We start from the raw sequence: 23334 nt of genomic DNA, 5'->3' as shown, positions 1-23334 counted from the left end.
TTAATCACTTTATGAACATGAAGTGAAAACCATTTAAGCTTTACAATAAAATATACAATGAAAGCAACATGAAAATAATATACTTTACTTATGGAGAGTTTCTCTAACCGACAACCATCACTATGAGCCTAGAAATGATACAACGTCCCGTCGCACGTTGCAAGGGTCCATCCTATACCTTGCCTGGGGTATAAAATGATATCGTGACTATGGATCCATCTAATTGGCCGTCTCAGAGGCAGTGAGGAGTCGCATGAAGAACTAATGCTATCCTATCCTACGCTGGCTACGTAATTCTATGGGATTTCCGAATCATAAAAGACTCTAACCCAACTCGGTGCTCGATACTACTCCCAAAATAATTAATATAACTTTGTGTTCAGTTCACCCATTACAAAGAATGGACTTCTAACATTACTTGAAATACTTTTCAAAACATGAGACATGTTTACCTTCTTGAAAACATACACTTATGAACTTATCTTTCAAGTCCAATATTTAACATAGGTTCATATGTATATGTAGATATATATATGAATAAAATAACATTAGAAACTCTTAAGTCTTTATGAAATAGAACCTTTAAACTTTTTCTCAAAACTCATCTTTACGTCCTCAAAAACTCAGTTTAAAACTCAAGTGTTGGCTTTGAAAAACTTCTCTAGATTTATAACTCAAAATAGGGTTCATGCTGAATTATAGACATGAACAAATCAAGTCAAGAATCTCAATAAAAATATAGAAACTCAATACTTAGGAATAGAATTTCAAAAGAATAAGGAATTCAAGAACTCAAAATCAATTTATTTTATGAATACTCAATCTAGGGGTAGAATCATAGATTTCTCTTTTACTCATTTGAAAGTAGATGTAGGTATGAGGACGAACTATTCTAACACTATGATAGCCTTACATACCTGGAAGAACAAGGTTCTTGAAGAATCTTGAACAAGAATCTTGATTAGAAGTCTTGAAACCCTAGCTTGAAGGTAAACAATCAAGAAAACCTTTCTTGAGATTCTTGAATTAGTTTCTTGAAATCTCTATGACCAAGAATTATGATTTTCATTAGTGATTCATAATTGTATGAAGGAATTTGAGTTGGAAAGAATGAAATTCTTGGAGAAGGACTTACATTGAAGAAGATTGAAAGAATCTTGAAAAAGATTGAAAAAATCTTGAATGGAGTCTTCTACTTTGATTTTTCCTTAGGGTTTTGTCTTAGGGTTTGAGAGAGAAGAGAATGATGATATAAGAGATGAAAATCTGATTGGTTTGGGTCTTTAATTAGTCAAGAAATGAAATTAGTTTAGGGCTTTCTTTGGCGGTAAAAAGACAAAAAGACCATTTTTAATGTTTTCCCGTCGGCAATTTCGTCACTACACTTTATCAGTTACTAAAATGGTCATAACTTTTTACTCAAAAATGGGATTGATGCGAAATTTATGGCGTTGGAAAGTAGATTCAAATACCTTTAATTTGATAGGTTATGGGCCACGTAGTTCTTTATATTCTAAGAGATTTGGTCGTTTGAAGTTGACCCAAGTAGAATCTTACATCAAAACTTAATCGATAAGGAAACTTTCAACTCTACTTTTTGTTAGGGGATTCTAGTGACCTTAATTCATATCCAAATAATTCCCACACTAAAGAATTTACCTTTACACATATGGATAATTTGTGAATCACCCTTATGACCCTACAAGTAAATGAAGAATGGTTCGAGTCTTAACTTAAGAAATTTTCGGGGGTGTTACACTCAAAATAAATATTGAATAAAATGGCAAAGTCTAGAATCTCAAAAATTCTTTATGGTGACCTTTTCATTTCCTTATCTCAGGTACTTCATTTCCTCCCACTTATCTACAATTGACCAATAATAACTAAGTAGGGATGTTTATGAAAGAGATTAAAATAAAGTCAAAATATATTGGAGATTAAAATATACACTTTTTCGATATAGTTTGGTTTAGATTCTCAAAATTGATAACATTTTATTAGGTTTTTAAAACATTTTAAAAAAACAAAATTGAAATGGTAGAACCAAACTGACTATAAAAATACCTTAGCAAAAGAATACTACAATAAAATCTTTAAAATAAAATACTCACCTACCACACTACCACTTTCATGAATCCCTCAACTACCAGTTCCGCTACGAAAATGGTATCAGAGCTATGCATAATAAGAAACACGGCAAGAAACATACGAGTAGAAAATTAAGAAAAATACAAAGAAAATTGAACAAATTATATCCGAAATATAAACAACTTAATATTACAAAAACTGATAACGAAAAATTAAATCAGTTAATAGATAATATATCTAAAATAGAATATAAATATATTCAATACTTAAAAATACAATGAATAACAAGAATAGCGACTATAGACAAAAACTTAATGAAGTAATTATAGAAAAACGACAAGAATTAGAACATAGGCAAAATAGACTTAACAATAATATATTCGCAGGAATTTGTCACAAATCTATAATAGCACAAAGAAAGACTATTTTATATCTAGAAATACAAATAAATAACTTAGAATATAAACTACAACATAATTTATAAATGAATAAAGAAGAATACGCAATAGATGAAAAAACATATGAAAATTATGACGGATTAAAAATAAAGATAATATTTTCTAATCTAGGAAGAAGATATAAGAAAATAGGTGATAATATAAGTTTAATGTTAGAAAAAGAAACGGTAAAACTAGAAGATAGTTTAACTGCTATGATAAGAATAACAAAAGAAAATGAAGAAATAGATAGAAAAACGGAAATTGAAAAAATAAAACAACAAGCAAAAAAGGAAGTACAACAATTAGAAGAAGTAAAAAATACCAAAATAATTGAACTAGAAAAAGAGCTAGCAATATTAAAAGAAATGTATGAAATAAAACAAAAAGAAAAAGAACAAAAAACGAAATTAACAAATGAGATAATTAAATTCAAAGAAAGATTGAAACTAGAAGATGAAATAGAAGAAAAAGAAGAAAATGATAATCTACCCGAAATAAGAGTTGATGAAATAAACGATGATGATCTAGAACAGCATTCGGAAACAAACGAAACATATACGGAACTTTTAACAAACATAGATAATACAAAGAATTTAGAAGTAAATACAGAAGACGTATTTAATAACGTAGATATGGACGAAAAACCTAGCACATCAGGAGTAAAAAACCCAAAAAATTTTAATCCAAAATATTATAATAAAAATTATGGACAAAATGATAAAGAAAAAACTACTTGGGATAAAAGATTAAATAAAAAATGGACGCCTAAACCAATAACTGGACAATATGATTTTTTAGATTTAGACTGTGTAGCAGATATAAATAAAACAATTCAGTTATGGATAGGATACATATCAAAACAATTAGTAGATAACAAGATAACAACAACAGAAGCACCAGGATACATAGAAAGAACACTTATAGGAACAGTAAAATTATAGCTACAAAATTTAACAAGTGAAAGCTTAATAACTTTAAGAAATAGTAAAAAATTTGATGGTGGAATAGCCACTACAACTATGGAAATATTATATAAATATGAAATAGCTATAAGAAATGAATTTAGTAGTATGACAACAGAGGTAGAAGAACAAAATAAAGAAAAGATCATAAATCGAAATCTAATGATAAAATTAGCAATATGTAATATGTGTTACATAGATGAATATACATGTGCATTTAGAGAATACTATTATAAAGGAACATATAGCACAGAAGAAAGTAAAGAAACAAGAAAATTATATTTTACAAAATTACCAGAACCTTTCAATTCAAAAATAATAAAAAGTTGGAATGAAGCAGAATTAACGGACACCTTAGAAGCTAGAGATTGTAAATTACCTAAAACTCCAAAGAAAAAACAATTATCAGAAATAATAATAGACGATGAAAAATATACACAAATAGAATACATAGATTATGAATTAGAAAGCAATGATAGTATATATGAATTATCGGAAAATGAAATAGATAATGACATAGAAAAAGAATCAGATAATGAATTCTATAATATAACAAATGACTGAAGCAGATATACAAACAATAAATAAAGAAGAACATCAAGACGAAGAATATTTAGAACAGAAAATAATATTTGATAATAGTATATTTGAACAAATAAAAGGAAAAGAATTAGACCAAAGCGTAGCAAAAATATTCGAAATACCAACAGTAAGAAACTAGTTTAAACGACAAAAAGAAGAATATTATGTAGTAAGTCAAAGAGAACATATCATAGATTGCAAATACACTAAAGGAAAGGCCAAAATACCAATAATAAATAAAGAAATACAAGATATTAAGGCTAAAAATCCAATAAATATGTACATTTAGGAGGAACAGAAATATTAATAAAAGCATGTTTTAGAAAAGGAATAGATACACCCATAGAAATATACTTAGCAGATGACAGAATTATACAACCCATAGAAAAAAGTATAATAAGTGCAGTAAGAGGTAACCTCATATGCCAAAAATTTAAGTTTATAATAAGTGCTAACTACTCAGTAGCAATAAATGACAAAAATATAGATAAATCACTAGTATTATACTGGCGAATGTCAGGGATAGAACTAGCCCCAGGAAGTAAAATATTTACAGCTAGATGTAAAAACTTATATGTTCTAACAACAAAACATAAAATAACAGCAAAAAAATAAAATAGACAAAATAAGAATAGAAGATCCCTTTGAAAGAATAGTTACAGTCATAGATAAAAATGATTATAGTTATAATGAAATTGATATAGAAGAAGATTTAGAAATAGTAAAAGAAAGACTAAGCACATCGAAAAGAATAAACAATGAGATACCCCAAATATCATTAAAAATGAGTACCTCAAGGAGAATAGATAAAACCCCACAAAAATCAATGGAAGAAGATATAAAACCACATCATTACTACAAAACCGGAATAATGGAACAACGAAATATTTAATATTAATAGATATAGGACGAGAAGAAAACTATATCACAAGAGAATTAGTGACGGAAGATGAAATAATAACTATTGAACAATCATGCTCCGAACTACCAAAAGTATTAATGTATACCGAAGAAACTACAGAAAAGGAAATAATCATCGGAGGAGTACCAATAGTGATAAAATTCAAAATATATCAAGGAAATGAAAATATCATTTTAGGAATAAAATGGTTAGAACAAGTAAAACCATATAATCTAGAAGACAAACAGTTAACTATAAATTATGAAAATAAAAGAATAATAATAAAAAGGACTTTGGTATGATAAAAATATGAAAATATATATACTTGCAAAGATAATAATAGAAGGATATTACAACCGATATTATACACCAATGATAGATACGGGAGCAGAAACTAATATATGTAAATATAATTGTTTACCAGCAGATAAGTGGGAAAAATTAAAAACACCTATAGTAGTAACAAGATTTAATAATGAAGGAAGCATGATCACATATAAGGCAAAAAATATAAAAATACAAATATGGGATAAGATATTAACTATAGAAGAAATATATAACTTTGAATTAACTACAAAAGATATGCTATTAGGAATGCCATTTTTAGAAAAATTATACCCACATATAATAACAAAAACACACTGGTGGTTCACGACACCGTGTAAACAAAAAATAGGAGCAAAAAGAGTAAATAATAAAAAATGAAAAACAACAGAATGGATAAAAGGAAGTGAAAAAATTACACAAAAATTATAAAATATAAAAGAAGAAGACCCTAAAATAGAATTAATTATATTCTCTATAGATAAAGTAAAAATAATTCAAGATAAGTTAGAATTATTATATAGTGAGGATCCTTTACAAGGATGGGAAACACATAAAACAAAAGTAAAAATTGAGCTAGTTGATAATAACAGTATAATAACCCAAAAACCATTAAAGTATAATTTTAATGATTTAACCGAATTTAAGATACATATAGAGGAATTACTAGAAAAAAGATATATACAAGAAAGCAATAGTAAGCATACAAGCCCGACATTTATCGTAAATAAACATAGTGAACAAAAAAGAGGAAAAAGAAGAATGGTTATTGATTATAGAAATTTAAATGCAAAAACTAAAACATATAATTATCCAATACCAAATAAAATACTAAAGATAAGACAAATACAAGGATATAATTATTTTAGCAAATTTGATTGTAAATCAGGATTTTATCACTTAAAACTAGAAGAAGAATCTAAAAAACTAACAGCGTTCACTGTACCACAAGGATTTTATGAATGGAATGTATTACCATTTGGATATAAAAACGCACCAGGTAGATATCAACACTTTATGGACAATTACTTTAAACAAATAGAAAATTGTGTAGTGTACATTGATGATATATTATTATATTCCCAAACACAAGATGAACATATAAGATTATTAGAAAAATTTATACACATCATAGAATATTCAGGTATAAGTCTAAGTAAAAGAAAGCTGATATAATGAAAAATCAAATAGAATTCTTAGGAATACAAATTGATAAAAACGGAATAAAAATGCAAACACATATAGTACAAAAAATAATTAACTCAAATGAACAACTAGATACAAAAAAGAAATTACAGTCATTCTTAGGACTAGTAAATCAAGTAAGAGAATACATACCAAAATTAGCAGAGAATTTAAAACCATTACAACAAAAATTAAAGAAAGATATATAATATCAGTTTGATAAAAAAAACCAAATACAAATACAAAAGGTGAAATTATTATGTAAAAACTTACCTAAACTATACTTTCCAGATGAAAACAAAAAAATTACTTATATAATAGAATCAAATGCGAGTGAAAAAAGTTATGGAGGAATATTAAAATACAGGTATGATGACACTACGATAGAACATCATTGCAGGTATTATTCAGGAACATTTAATAATACAGAAATAAAATGGGAAATAAATAGAAAAGAATTATATTTAGTATATAAGTGTTTATTATCATTTGAACCATATATTGTATATAACAAATTTATTATAAGAACAAAATTATAATTAAACAAATGCATATTTCTTTTTAAGAAATTAAAGTACAAGTTATTTTTTGTAATATTGATTTGTGGTGTTTGACTTTATAGTTATTCAATATCTGTTTTTACTGTCTTGCTCGATATATAATTTTTACTTTGATAAATTCACGAGTTTGCTTCATTACAGAATAAACTGAAAATATAATATTATATAATTTTAAAAGATCAGTAAAACAACAAATTAATCGACAAAATCAAAGAAATAAAAGAAATTGCTTAATTGATTTGGTTTGATTCCAATATTTGAAAAATCAACTTAGTAAGTTTGGTTGTCCTTTAGTGAAAACAGACCCAAACCAAACCAATGACACATGTACTGTAAAAAATTCAACATCTTTTGCATATAAATGTTACATTTTATTAGTAAAAATTGATACATTTTACTAGAAAATGAACGTGGAAAGTGATTATTTGAAGTTACAAGATAATGCAAATAAATCTTTCTCAATTTTGGGGAAAATTCAAATAATACACTTATATATTTATTTTCTCCATATTATATTTTGTACCTTATGTTAGAATATTTTGAAGCTTGATATAAAATAATCTACAATCAAATTTGAATTTCAGGTTCGGTCCAAGGAGATGGTTTGAAATGTTCCACTGATAACCACATTGGAAGATGTGTTTCAGGCTCTCATGATGATACAACGTGTGATAATCTTTGCAAGGGAGGCCACTGTAAAATCATAGGCTCAAAATCTCCTAATCATTTATGTCACTGTCTTTGTTGACAAACCTTTAAATTTAATTTACACACATGACTAATTTTATGAAAGAGAGTCTACTAAGATTCAATATTCATATATTGTAATTTATTTTAAAATTATCTAAATCAATATTAAAAATGTATTATCTTTAATTTGGTTTTTCCATTGCTTCGTAATTAGTTTTATCTTTTACTATAATGTAATTATCAATATTATTTTGGTAAAGAAGTAAAATATAATAATCTTAATATGGTATACAAATCTCTTTATAAGAAGCCAATTGTATTATTATTACTGGATGCATGGGCATATGCAGGAGGGGGTCACCCGATTCCCTTCTCGAAATTATATATAGTAGTGTTATATTTTTTAAAAAATATTTAAATATAGATGTGTGAACCCACACTCGAAGTATCATATAATATAATTATGATTGAGTGCACCTCTCTAAGTGAGGTTAGAGATTTGAATCTTATATCTACCTTGTTTTATTTTTCTTTCCAAAATTGGATAACACATCTCTAAGTGGTTATTGATAACACTTATTATATATAGCTTTAATCTTTCAAATATTTCAAATTTGTCACATTGGAAATTCCTAATTTATTTGGCACTATAATTGTTTTAATATAATTAAACCAAATGTGTACAATAAAACTAGTAGTACTGGATGATATAACATACAATCAATGGGTTCAGTCGATCTCAATACCTTCGACGCAATAAATAAATAAATGTAATTTAATAATTTTCAGTGATAAGAACCTAAAGGTGAAATCGATCAAATTTAAATCTTAGATCCACCTTTTTTGTAGTAGTGCACCCAATATCTTAAAATCTTGGATACACCTCTGACTGGATGTTCAATAATTCTATTGTCTAATTCCTATGTAAATAACAATCTCATACCTCTGTGACCGTCCACACCTCCATAATATTGCTCATGATCTCTATGGTTAATAATTTATTTTATGTTTAAGGTAACCTTATAACCATCATTATGTCATATATAGTATAAGTCTTGAGATTTGGTATATGAAATAGAAAGTTATGGTGTATTGTTTCTCCTATTTTAATCATTACATTATTATTTTGTGCTTGATTTTACAATACTTTGTAAGCATGGAACTCTAATCTTCAATTGTTGAGTTATATTTCAGTTTCTTCTACCATAGGATACATAAAATTATTCACTCTTTAGTTGGATTCAAGATGGTTATGTAGATATACATCTTTTTTGTAGTGCTATCATTTACACATTAAAAGAATATTTTTTTTTTGTTGTGTTATGAAAAAGGCATATAGTAATACAATATAACGTAATACAAAATTAATTGAGGCCATGGAGAGAAGCCCTACTAATAATGGGAGAACGTCAGACACTAATAATGCATTATATGTCACGACCCAAATTGGGGTTGTGATGACAGATACCCTATTCTTTGTTTTAGGTAAGCCAACATTTCCTGTAGAAAACTCATAAAGAACATCATAGATGTAATGTAAATGATTTCAAAATAATAAAATCCAAAATGTTTTTCATAAATATTGTAACCTTATAAACAAGCTAAACCAAGAATTAGTGCCATGTGTACAAGTGTTATCGACTAACAAAAGTGTCATTATGGATATATAACTTGTTTATGAAGTAAATAAGACACAAACAACAATAAAAGAAGTTGGGCCTCAGAATGAAAGGAGATCATCATGGATTAGAATATGACATGACTCCGTATGGTAAAAAAAAAACGCGCTAAAAACAATGTCCTCATGCCACATTTTATCAACTAAGAAGATTGATTTCAACATAATGTCCATTTACACCACAAAACCTTAACAAATTCTTTCAACAGGGTGTCAATCTAGGACATATTATATTAATGGCATAATACATAAATATGTCATTTAACTTTGCCTCATTTTATATTTATGTCATCCAACTTTGAGTGTGCACAAGTAGACACTTAAACTTGTATAAAATTGAACAAATAAACACACAAATCCTATGTGGCATCCTACATGGCAATTTGCGTCCTACGTGGTGTCCTATGTGTATCATGCCACATAGGACTCATGTGTCTACTTGTTCAACTTTATACAAGTTTAAGTGTCTATTTGTGCACACCCAAAGTTGGAGGGTATAAATGTGAAATAAGACCAAGTTAAATGGCATATTTATGCATTATGCCTATATTAATCAAGTAGATTTCTTTCAACATAGTGCCCATCTAGCTAAATAATGCAACATAATACTTGAAAAAATAGTGTAGTACTAAACAAGTATAGATGTCAAGTCACATTGAATCTATCAACTTAAACATATCTTAGACTTCACAATAACGATCATTTCTCCAATACTTCAATTAAATCATTTCTCCCAATCCATAAAATTCTTTATACAATAAGCTATCAACCAAGAAAAGCATACAAAGAGTAAGTCATGACTTAACTTACCTCAAAGAGGATAAAACGGTAATGACCCTCCACATCATTTCCTCTTAATTGTGTTCTTTTCGGCATTTAGAACTTTCCTATAGTGATCCCAAGTCATTTATGACTTTCTATTAGTGACAGTTCCATCACATGGACGTTCGTTTTGATATTGTGCAAGTTGACGTATTTTGGAGCTTTTGAAACTTCAATGGTAGACTTTGGTCAAAACTTTTGGTAGACAGCCTCAAAATGAAATTCTAATGGTTCTGTTAGCTTTAGAACATCGTGTTTGGTCTAGAAGGACCTTCGATGTGGATCTTGAGGCTTATAGGCTCCTTCCGAGTTAACTTGTGCAATATGGCTTACAACAGAGTTTGGGTGTGTAACACCCCATATTTTTTAAAGTTAAGACACGAATCATGCTTAGTTTGTGAATAAGATTTCACGGAGTGATTATTATAAATTTTCTTAGATGTTAAGGTTACTAAAATTCCCTAGCATAACGTTGAGTTGAAAACTTTCCATCCAATTGAGTTTCTCTATGAGATTATTCTTTAGTCAACTTCAAACGACCATAACTTTCAGCACAAAATGAGTTATGTCACACCCCGAACTAGGGAAGGCGTGACTGGCACTCGACATCTTATGCAATTGAGTTAGCCACTGAAACATACCAATCAACTCAATCATGGGCCTAAAAGGCCAGGCATCATAACATCTAAAATATTAAGCCTTGACCATTAGGGTCATAACCTGAATAACAACTCATATAGACAAAGGTAGACAAGCCAAAAAAATAAAGTACTAGCTGGCCGACGAGGCTAGAATTGAGGACATACACACATACTAACATATCTATCTATACATACCAAGCCTATGTGGCTTGAAACTGGAAGATGCAGAAAGAAACCCAAAATACTATGTCCACAATTGCCTCTATGAGTGTCATAAGAACTGGTTGAGACAAGTCCCCGACTATACCCAAACTTCACAACAAAAGTAAACATCCTATGAAAGCTCTAAGAAGAGGTGGAGCTTACCAACTCACAGCTGAACCCCGAATCCTAGTGGAGGGGCCAATAAGAATCCCTACATGGACTTATACACATGAAACAAAATGTAGGTCCCCAGGCAATGGGACGTCAGTACGGATAAAAATGTACTGGTATGTAAGGTGGAAATAGAATCATAAGTAGATGCTATAGAAAGGGTAAAAAGATACCGCCTGAAACATAAACTCTGATAGCCTCCACGGCTGACATCCTACCTTATATATATATATTAAATATGCATGGTATGCTCGCATAATCATATGTTGTGAATACATATATATATAAGCAAATGCATGTCATACCCAACCAAGTGCTAGCAATAGTGGTGCCCTCCGGTAGCGAACAAGCATCATATTTGCCAACTTGTGGCCATCAGTGTCTCATACGTATATATATAGGCAATAGGCCCCATACCTTCCGATTATAGCTCGGGAGTAGAATGCATAGCAAGCCATGTCATGGATTTTTAATGCATTTATGATACCTTAATCATGTTGCCAATATTGGAACGTTGGTACTCTTGTCCTCATAATCTGGTAATCACTTTCGTATCACATGTAAATATCTCGTATAACCATATGCTTATAGATTAAACTAGAACACTTAAATAAAATTAAGAAAGGTAACTTAAACTTGAGGATGTTCATAAAGATCTTAAGGTGCTTCGCTTAGTTTTTATATGTGTTTCCTTAGTAATTTGTAAAAGAAAGTATTTCCAAAAAAAAAAAAAGTCCTTTAGTAGATTAAACATACGAGTTACATTTAAGAGTTTCGTAAATCGACATATTATTTTTATATTTTTCAAAAAATAAGAAATTAGCGAGGAAGGAGGATTGATTTCAAACTCTTAATGTTCTTCCCTGATATTTATAAGTTACCACACCTAAAGAATAATAATAATATATACATACGAACCTATAGTCAAGGGAATTAACAAAATGATACATAAACGTCGAGTAACCTATATAACCGAACGAGTGGAATATCAACATAATGGAGTCACAAAAATACATGAGTTGCTATCCCAATGCCTTTCACAGAAGGTCTTTCTAACAAAAGAATAGTAAAACAACCTTTGCCGATTTAGGATTCTAAAATTCATGCTCAAAGGAAGTAACACTTAGCCTTAACATACCCCAATTTTGTCTTGCGGTATTAATGCGAACTGTACCCCTTCCTTAGAGTATGTAATCTACATGAAATCATGTCACACAACCATTACAGATAGAATATTAATACGTCAGGGAAAAAGTAGCAATTTAGAGATTACTAGTAGAGTGATTAGCTCGCCGAACCCTTTTTAAATGTATGCTTCATTACATTTTTTTCTCCAAATTACAACCCAAAATTAATGACATAACATACATTTTTGCAGCAGCTATTAACAAGTGGAGGCCTACGCAATAGTCAACAACAACCAAATAGAGTATGCATGCACAACAATAAAAACTCGGCGTATCGCCACACCCCTCTTTTCCAACCCCAAAATAACCACAACCAAATCCCAACCACGAGTCTTCAAACCATTAAAGCCAGAAAAAATATATGTAATACAGTCCTATAATTGTTCAATATAACCATAATTACTCGAACTCACCGATTTCGATCACCATCATGTGAGTTCGTCCAATAGTTACATTTGGAATCATGTCTCTCTCTTCATAAGCAATAAGAGGTTAAAAGAGCAGAACCTTAACTTAAAATTGATGGAGCTTATAGTATTTTAGCATGTCTTGTCAATAACAAACAATCTCCTTAAACACAAGATGTTGAACCAAGAAGAAACAATTTAAAAATTCGAATGCAATAATAGAGTCAATGTTACACTAACTTATCTTACAATTAAATACCCATCTATATTTTTTCTTCTCTTCTAGACTCATATCAATAGAACCACACACATACAAAGCATTTCAAAAAATTCCAGCAACAACAACATCAGAAAATACTTCAAAACAGTCCAACATCACGTAACTATCCAAATACGATTTTCCAGTCGTCTATTCGTCTTCTTGCTTATATAGCGTAGCTATAACTTTGACTCACTCAATAAAATGAAGGGTGAGAATTATTATCTCCAAACAACATCAATACCATTTAAAATCCAAGACTCATTCACCATGAAGAATTCTTCAAGTCACAACCAACGAGGAGGAAATAAGTGACACAATCTCTATGAACGTTCCGAGAGTGAAACCATGTTGAAATCTTGTAGATCTTTGTTTGGCTGATAGGATAACCTTTAGAGAGGATTTAGGACAATTTGCTTCTTATTTGGTAAAAAAAAAAGAGATAAAACAAAGGGAAATCTAGGGGCTAAGAGGCCCACCTTTACGTGCCTCCTTGTGCAGTCTCACTAAAATCTGAATATCTCTCAATTCTGAAGTCGTATGGACAAATGGTTTAGTGCGTTGGAAAGTAGACTTGTAGATCTTCAATTTGATATATTGTGGTGGTGGTGGGGGGGGGGGGGGTTCTTCTAAAGCTTTATAGATTGGCAGAAAATCTTCGAGACATTTAACCCAAGTTTCAGAAAGTTTATCAAAGAACTTACTCTAACTTTTACCGACTTTTTATTTCCCAACTTTCTTGACTTCAAAACTTAATTTACGATCATTGGGCGACTATATCACCTAATAAGACATTCTTCTTAGTATATAAGACACTCTTTGTCTTACCCCAAAGATACTGGATAACTTGAACCTTCTGAATGGGCGGGGTGTTAGAAGAGAAATTCTTTAACTCGAACTTGTTTAATGACATCCTTGACCCATAGCGTTAGTCTAATTCTTTGATTTTTACCTCCCCTTTGCAACCTTATTTTACTGAAATGATACACCAAGTCTTATAAGCCTTATACACTCATGCAATGATACACATATTATGCGAAAGAACCATGTGGTCTCACATTCTCCCCTTCTTAAGAACATTCGTCTGCGAATGGATTCAAACAATTCTTGGTTGTTTACTTTGCTGCTATTGTGCTATTTTCAAGGCTATATATGTTGCGCCCGTAAATCTTAAATCCAGTTCGGAAAATCTAATTACAAGGCTTCGTATATCTAGCTCGCTACAAGCCATATAAACTGCATTTTTAAGGTATTTAAAATCCAATTAAGTTTGTGTACATGAATAATTGTCAAATATTGAAACACAACTCAGCTTAAGTCATCAATAGTTGGGGGTACTTCTTTCTTATTTCCTCCTCGGCTTCTCAAGTTATTACCTCAACGTTGCCGCTGTAACACTTTCACAGAAACCACTTCTTTAGTCCAAATCTTTCTTACCTGCCAATCCAACATAGCCACTAACACCTCAGCATACGACAAGTCCTTAGAGACACGAATATACTCAATGGGCATAATCCGTGAAGCATTTCCAATGCACTTCTACAACATAGATACATGGAACACTAGATGGACTACTTTCAATTCTAAAGGCATATAAAGCTCGTACGCCACCCTGCCAATCCTCCAAATAATCTAATATGACCTTACATACCTTGGACTCGACTTAACTCGAATTCCCGTTCATGACGAATCACATGATACCCTTCCTAAACAATACTTTAAAGAAAAAAAAATCTTCTACATCAAACTCTAAGTCTCGCAATCAAGCCTGGGAACTGAAATCTAACAGTTCTCTCGGTAGTCGACATTGGCATAACAAGGCTTCCACAAATCCTAAATGCCCTATAGACTCTTGATTATAAGTGTGGTGCACAACACACCCATAAACGATAATCTAAAAGACACGACTTGTGGACTCCCTAGGACACGACTTGCTCTTATACCAAGTTTGTCACGCCCCAAACTAGGGAAGACATGACTGGAACTCGACTCCTTATGCAATCGAGTTAGCCACTGAAACATACCAACTGACTCAACTGTGGGCCTAAAAGGTCAGGCAGCATAACATCTAAAATATTAAGCCTGGACTATTAGGGTCATAACCTGAATAACAACTCATATAGACAAAGGTAGACAATCCAAAAAATAAAGTACTAGCTGACCGACGAGGCTGCAATTAAGGACATACACACATACATACATATCTAACTATACCTACCAAGCCTATGTGGCTTGAATTGGAAGCTGCAGAAAGAAACCCAAAATACTGTGTCTACAATAGACTCTATGAGTGTCATAAGAACTGGCCGAGACAAGTCCCCGACTATACCCAAACTGCACAACAAAAGTAAACATCCTATGAAAGCTCTACGAAAAGGTGGAGCTTACCAACTCACAAGTGAACCCCGAATCCTAGTGGAGGGGTCAATAAGAATCCCTACCTAGACCTGCACGAACGAAACAAAAATGCAGCGTCCCCAGGCCATGGGACGTTAGTACGGATAAAAATGTACTGGTAAGTAAGGCGGAAATAGAATCATAAATAGCTGCTATAGAAAGGGTAATAAAGATACCACCTGAAACATATATTCTGATAGCCTCCATGGCTGACATCCTACCTTATATAAATTAAATATGCATGGTATGCTCGCATAATCCTATGTCGTGAATACACATTTATAGAAGCAAATGCATGTCATACCCAACCAAATGCTAACAATGGTGGTGCCTTCCGGTAGCGAACCAACATCATATTCGCCAACTTGTGGCCATCTGTGTCTCATACGTATATATATAAGCAATAGTCCCCATATCTTCTGATTATAGCTTGGGATTAGAATGCATACATGGCATGCCATGGATTTTTAATGCATTTATGATACCTTAATCATGTGGCCAATCTTGGAACGTTGGTACTCTTGTCCTCATAATCTGGTAATCACTTTCGTTTCACATGTAAATATCTCGTATAACCATATGCATATAGATTAAACTAGAACACTAAAAATCAAATTAAGAAAGGTAACTTAAACTTGAGGATGTTCATAAAGATCTTAAGGTGCTTCACTTAGTTTTTATATATGTTTCCTTAGTAATTTGTAAAAGAAAGTATTTCCAAAAAAAAAAATGCATGTCCTTTAGTAGTTTAAACGTACGAGTTACATTTAAGAGTTTCGTAAATCAACATATTATTTTTATGTTTTTCAAAAAAGAAGAAATTAGCGAGGAAGGAGGACTGATTTCAAATTTTTAATGTTCCTCCCTAATATTTCTAAGTTACCACACCTAAAGAAAAATAATAATATATACACACAGACCTATAGTCAAGGGAATCGACAAAATGATATATAGACGTCCAGTAACCTATTAACCGAACGAGTGGAATTTAAACATAATGGAGTCACAAAAATACATCAGTTGCAATCCCAATGCCTTTCACATAAGGTCTTTCTAACAATAGAATAGTAAAACAACCTTTGACGATTTGGGATTCTAAAATTCATGCTCAAAGGAAGTAACACTTAGCCTTAACATAGTTCAATTATGGGTCTTGCGGTATTAATGCGGACTATACCGCTTCCTTAAAGTATGTGATCTACATGTAATCATGTCACACAACTATTACAAATAGAATATTAACACGTCAGGGTCAAAGTATCAATTTAGATATCACTAGTGGAATGATTAGCTCGCCGGACAGTTTTTAAATGTATGCTTCATTACATTTTCTTCCCCAAATTACAACCCCAAATTAATGACATAACATACATTTTTGCAGAAGCTATTAACAAGTGGAGGCCTACGCAATAGTCAGCAACAACCAAATAGAGTATGCCTGCACAATAATAAAAACTCAGCGTATCGCCACACCCCTCTTTTCTAACCCCAAAATAACCACAACCAAATCCCAACCACGAGTCTTCAGACCATTAAAACTAGAAAAAATATATGTAATACAGTCCTATAAATGTTCCATATAACCATAATTACTCGAATTCACCGATTCCGATCACCATCATGTGAGTTCGTTCAATAGTTACATTGAGAATCATGTCTTTCTCTTCATACACAATAAGAGGTTAAAAGAGCAGAACCTTAACTTAAACTTGGTGGAGCTTATAGTATTATAGCATGTCTTGTCAATAACAAATAGTCTCCTTAAACACAGGACGTTGAACCAAGAAGAAACAATTTAAAAATTCCAATGCAATAATAAAACCAACGTTACACTAATTTATCTTACAATTAAATACCCATCCATACTCTTTCTTCACTTCCAGACTCATATCAACAAGAACCACACACATACAAAGCATTTCAAAAAATTCCAGCAACAACAACATCAGAAAATACTTCAAAATAGTCCAACATCACGTAACTATACAAATACGATTTTTCCAGCCATCTATTTGTGTTCTTGCTTATATAGCGTAGCTATAACTTTGACTCACTCAATAAAGTTAAGGGTGAGAATTATTACTTCCAAACAACAACAATACCACCTAAAAAACGAGTCTCATTCACCATGAAGAATCCTTCAAGTCACAACCAACGAGGAGGAAATAAGTGACACAATCTCTATGAACGTTCCGAGAGTGAAACGACGTTGAAATCTTGTAGATCTTTGCTTGGCTGATAGGATAACCTTTAGAGAGGATTTAGGAAAGTTTTCTTCTTATTTAGTTGAAAAAAAAGTGATAAAATGAAGGGATATCAAATCTTATAAAGCTAAACCGACGTAGGGGTTAAGGGGCCCACCTTCACGTGCCTACTTGTGAGTCTCACTAAAATCTGAATATCTCTCAATTCTGAAGTCGTATGGACAAATGGTTCAGTGCATTGGAAACTAGTATTGGGGTTCTTCTAAAGCTTTATAGATTGGGAGAAAAGCTCCGAGACATTTAACCCAAATTTCAGAAAGTTTATCAAAGAACTTACTCTAACTTTTGCCGACTTTTTATTTCCCAACTTACTTGACTTCAAAACTTAACTTACGATCATTGGGTGACTTTATCACCTAATAAGACATTCTTTTTAGAATATAAGTGACTTTTTGTCTTACCTCAAAGTTATTGGATAACTTAAACCTTCTGAACAGGCGGGGTGTTAGAAGAGACATTGTTTAACTCGAACTTGTTTAATGGCATCCTTGACCCATACCATTAGTCTAATTCTTTGATTTTCTACCTCCCATTTGCAACCTTATTCTACTGAAATGATACACCAAGTCTTATAAGCCTCATACACTCATGCAATGATACGCATATTATGCGAAAGAACCATGGGGTCTCACAAGTTAGGTGTCCCATGGGGTATCAAATCGAAGGTCCTCTAGTCCTCTCTCCAACGCCGCCGAGTTTTCTAAATTACGAGTTTGGATGAAGGAGTTATGCCCATTTGAGTGAAGCCTCTCTAATTTAGGCATTTTTCATCCATTTTAAGGAAGGGTATTTTGGTATTTTCCTTATCCCACTAGCCTAACACGTTTTACCTACCCAAGTCAAGGGGTCTAATCAGACTAAGTCAATTCTAAACATTCCAAAAGATTTTAGAAGATTAGGACAAAGTTGAAGAGGAGAAAAGAAGAATAGTTTCAAGCGTTCATCGAGTTTTGAGGATTTTAGCCAAGAACTTTGTTTCTTTTGAGGTATGTGATGTTTGTGTAATCAAGACACAACTTCCGATGCAAGTGTCTACGATCGTACAATAGTTTAGTAACCCAACCAAGGGTTGAGATCGTTCCCAAGAGAGTGGTTTTGAGAATTAATAGAAGAATAAAATTTAGTTCTAACTAGTCGTAGCTAAAGACATTAACGATTAAAAATATAGTAAATTAAAGGGGGACACAAAAGTGTCAATTAACAATGGGGTTTTGTCACTAGTAAGTAAAAACAACAAAATAAACAAGGATTTCTAAGTAATGAGAGGGGATCCTTGGGATGTAACGGGAATACGGGTTAAGCTAGATTATTGGGTACATGCTTTCAATAAAGATTCATAGAATAATTGTGACTAGGCTAAACTTTAAGGGGGATAAGCTCTCTCTCGAGCAACTTACCCAGTTTCAAATGACGCTCTTGATCATCCCTGGAATGGACCTCTCGAGTCGAGCCGCTCGTGTATCAGGTGATTGGGCTAAACGCCTCATATTCAGGATCATGGCCTGAGTAATCCTGGCAAGCTGAGAGGGTGATGAAACACTTGGCGCCTGTGAAGAAGAGGAAGGGGTGGATGTACCTAAAGGCTCAGAAGCCGGAGTAGGCGAAGATGCCTCTGCTAGTAATGAGTCAACATTGATCTCTGGAGAAGTGTCTGCTGGAGTTGTTCTCCTCCTGTCACCCTTCTCTCATCTGAACTCGGCCTCAATACGCCGGATATCAGTGGCGGAAGATGTGGTGACCTCAACATCCCTCGTAGTGTCATGAGGTACTCTAGCTCGCTAGCACAACTCAGTGACAAGAACTGGAAAAGGCAGAAACGTCAGCTTCTGTTTAGCTCTCATGACCATCTCCTGTGAAATCAACAGCCCCAAGTCAATGCGCCTCCTGGCCAGGATGACGCAATATGGACTCGTTATGGGATGGCATGATAGTGCTGCTGATGAAGCCAAACCAGAACTTGGCAGCAATGTTCAAGTCCTTCTTCTCAATAGGATCCCCTACATCCATCCACCTCGGGGTGGTGCTAGAAATCATCGGAGCTAACCAACCCTTCAAATCTTTTAGGGACTGAACAATAGGTAACCCCCCATAAGGAAGTACCGAGTGCGGTAGTCTACCTAACACACTATTAATATGCTCGCTGTGGCACTCAACCGTCTTGCCTCTAACCATGACCAATTTCACCGGTCTAAACTCACTTGCCATCTTCTTGTTCTTGGGCACCAACTCACCATAGGCTGTGTAAAATTCCCTAACCCAGGAAGGAATGTAAGGACCTCGGGGTCTAGTGAACTGCTCGAACTCATGGTAGCAGAGGGTGTCCATAACATCGGGATATTTGCCTTCTATGCCCTCCATAGATATAAGATTTTCTTCTATGATAGTTCGTACCCCTTCACCTTTTAACCTGTTCAGCAGTCTGGTTGGAGGAATGATAGGGAGTGCAGGAGTCACTTGGGGTGCTGAGCTGGCACTGCATCTGATTCAGGAGGAGCTACAACTGATGAAACTCTGGTGGGTGTGGGTTGAGGTCTATCTTGGAGCCTATTATGTTGGTGAATAAAGGGTTGATCATCTTCAGGCTCAGACCACTCAAATTAGGTCTCAATAGCTACTCCTTTCTTTGCTCTATATTTCTTCCTTTTGCCTTTGTCTTCCGGTGGTAGTTCTTATCTTTCTCTCTTTGGAGGATTTGAAACCCCCTCGTTTATATTAATGCCCTTTGCTGCTTTCTTGGGTGGCATGTTTTGATTTGTACGTACCATATCTGCAAAAGATTAGGAAAAGTTAGGGGAAAAATCAAATAGAAGAACATGCAATCTACTGCAGAAAGACTCGCCAAGTGGATCGGCGAGTCGCCTAATCTCTTTGGCGAGCTTACTCGGGCTCGTCGAAAGGATTGGCTTCAAATTATAGCAAGTTGGCGATGGAAAGGTCCTTTTGGTGAATCACCGACTACTTTCGGCGAGCATGGGTTGGTCCGCCGAAAGTTATAGTGCATTAGGGGGTCAAAATAGCATACAAAGGGCGATCAAGAGTACTTTCGGCGAGTCACTGAGTGCTTTCAGCGACCCATGGCTTCCCATCGGAAGTTACAGACTCAAACATCCAATTTGACACGATATTAAGGGTGAGCTAGAGACATTGGGCGAACCGCCGAACGATTCAGAGAGCTCGACCCAACTCGCCAAATGGCCCAACGTGCCCATTTTCAATCCACCTTCTAGAATTCAATCCCGCAAACCCCAAAAACAAAATCAAAGCATGCACTAATGAAATTCAAATAAGACCCGCACTACCCATTACCCCGGGATACTCAAATTTCTCCCGGATTTGCCTAATTTGGCCATTTGATGATTTTTGCTCTTAAGAGTGGTGTCACCCGCTCTATCTTTGAGCAAATTTTTGATATTTAGTGCAAACATGGGCTACTCAGACTTCACCTAGTCAATCTAACGACATGCAATCACAACCCAATTAATTAAAAATCACAAAAAATACGGGTATTTGACAATCAAATAATACGGGAAAGATTTTCAAATTAAAATAGGCATTTAAACATTCTAATCCTATTAGAGAGGCCAGAACACATCAATACGATACGAACATAGCAAATGGGTGTAAAATTTTCAAATGTAAGATCGGGATTCGGAAACCAACCTTTTGTGCCGATTAAAACATGATTGGAAAGCTAGGCGGCAAAAAAATCCAACTCCGAGCACAAATCAATCAACCAAAATACTAGTAAAATGCTTAAAATAAGGAAAACACTACCTTGGTGCGAGTTTGGGAGGTTTAAGAGTGAGGGAAAGTGAAGAATTTCAAATTTTAAGACTCTTGGTCTTTTTAAATTGTCCAGTTCGCGCCCATTCGACGACGTTAGTCGCATATCAGCCACTCGGCGATACGCCGAGTGGTCATTTGGCTCTCTGAGTTTTACAGGACCTTCAGTCAAAGTGAGGGTTCAAACGACATTCTAAATCGATGTCGCCGACCTGGTCGACGACACAACAAACTGCTTTTTCCGACACCTTCAGCTTTTAAACTTGCAGCACTTACACCCCATTATTTATAAAAAACAAATTAAAGAATCTTAAACCTTGGGTTGTCTCCCAAGAAGCGCCTTATTTAATGTCGTGGCTCGACACGAGTCTTTACTCACTCTCCATTATTGGGGTCAGCACTAGTGTCACTAGGTAACCCCAATAGATCATTTGGGTGGAGATGAGGTACTGCAAAACTCATGAGTGTTCTGATCAGCTGGATCGATCTAGAGTGAGATCCAATCATCTAATTCAACACTTCAATATTCTCATTCATATCTTCTAACACTCGATCTTGGTCGGTGATATTCTGGAGAATGATTTGTACTGTATCCTCAACACGATTTCTCTCTCTATCTCTAGACTTTTGTCGCTCATGATGGGGTATGTACCTTCCCTGACTCTTGCATTGGTTTTCCACCTTTGAGATTTTGGTGGCCAAGTTGTTCAGCTGAGTTACCAGTGCAACTAACTTGAAGTCACCCTCGACTTCTTGGTTCGCCTCAGCTAACTTCCCACCACTTCCCTCGGCCATGCTCAGGGTTTTTGCATACAATAATTTAGAGAAAAACAAAACTAAAAATAAAATTAGTAAAACTACAACTATTAAAAACATAAATTCTACTTAACTAAGAATTCTCAAATAACACCACTCCCCGGCAGCGATGCCATTTTGATGTTTGCGTAATCAAGACACGACTTCCGATGCAAGTGTCTACGATCGTACAATAGTTTAGTAACCCAACCAAGGGTTGAGATCGTTCCTAAGAGAGTGGTTTTGAGAATTAATAGAAAAATAAAATTTAGTTCTAACTAGTCGTAGCTAAAGACATTAACGATTAAAAACATTGTAAATTAAAGGGGGACACAAGAGTGTCAATTAACAATGGGGTTTTGTCACTAGTAAGTAAAAACAACAAAATAAACAAGGATTTCTAAGTAATGAGAGGGGATCCTTGGGATGTGACGGGAATACGGGTTAAGCTAGATTATTGGGTACATGCTTTCGATAAAGATTCATAGAATAATTATGACAAGGCTAAACTTTAAGGGGGATAAGCTATCTCTCGAGCAACTTACCCCGTTTCATATGCATTCCTCTCGGACACCCATTTGCCGCATGAAGACCAGCCTACACGTTAACCCACTTACTCTTTCGAGCTGAGTGTGTGGGAAGGAGACTAGGATTCACTCTCTCGAGCTGAACCTCATGTCGACCCACTCCCACCGGCCATCGATTTAGTAGTTTTAGTTTTACGACCTCTCTCTCGAGAAAGCTGGAAACACATAAATAAACTTGTATTTGCAACTACAAATTCATTAAATTCATCCATAACTACTAAACGAAATCACAATTAAACTACGATTAAACTACCAACAAGCAAGACCCAACAATTATCTTAACCCATATTCTCTAAATCACACCCCAAGAATTGGGGTTTTTAGCCACATATGTATAAAAGATAAAAATTTATACCAACTTAAGCTCGCATTCAACTGGTTATGAAGATTTAAGTCTTCATACAGGC

Source organism: Solanum verrucosum, unplaced genomic scaffold (genome assembly GCF_900185275.1).
Source record: "Solanum verrucosum unplaced genomic scaffold, falcon-dt-bn FXZP01000164.1, whole genome shotgun sequence".
NCBI lineage: Eukaryota > Viridiplantae > Streptophyta > Magnoliopsida > Solanales > Solanaceae > Solanum > Solanum verrucosum.
Note: the sequence above shows the minus strand (reverse complement) of the source record.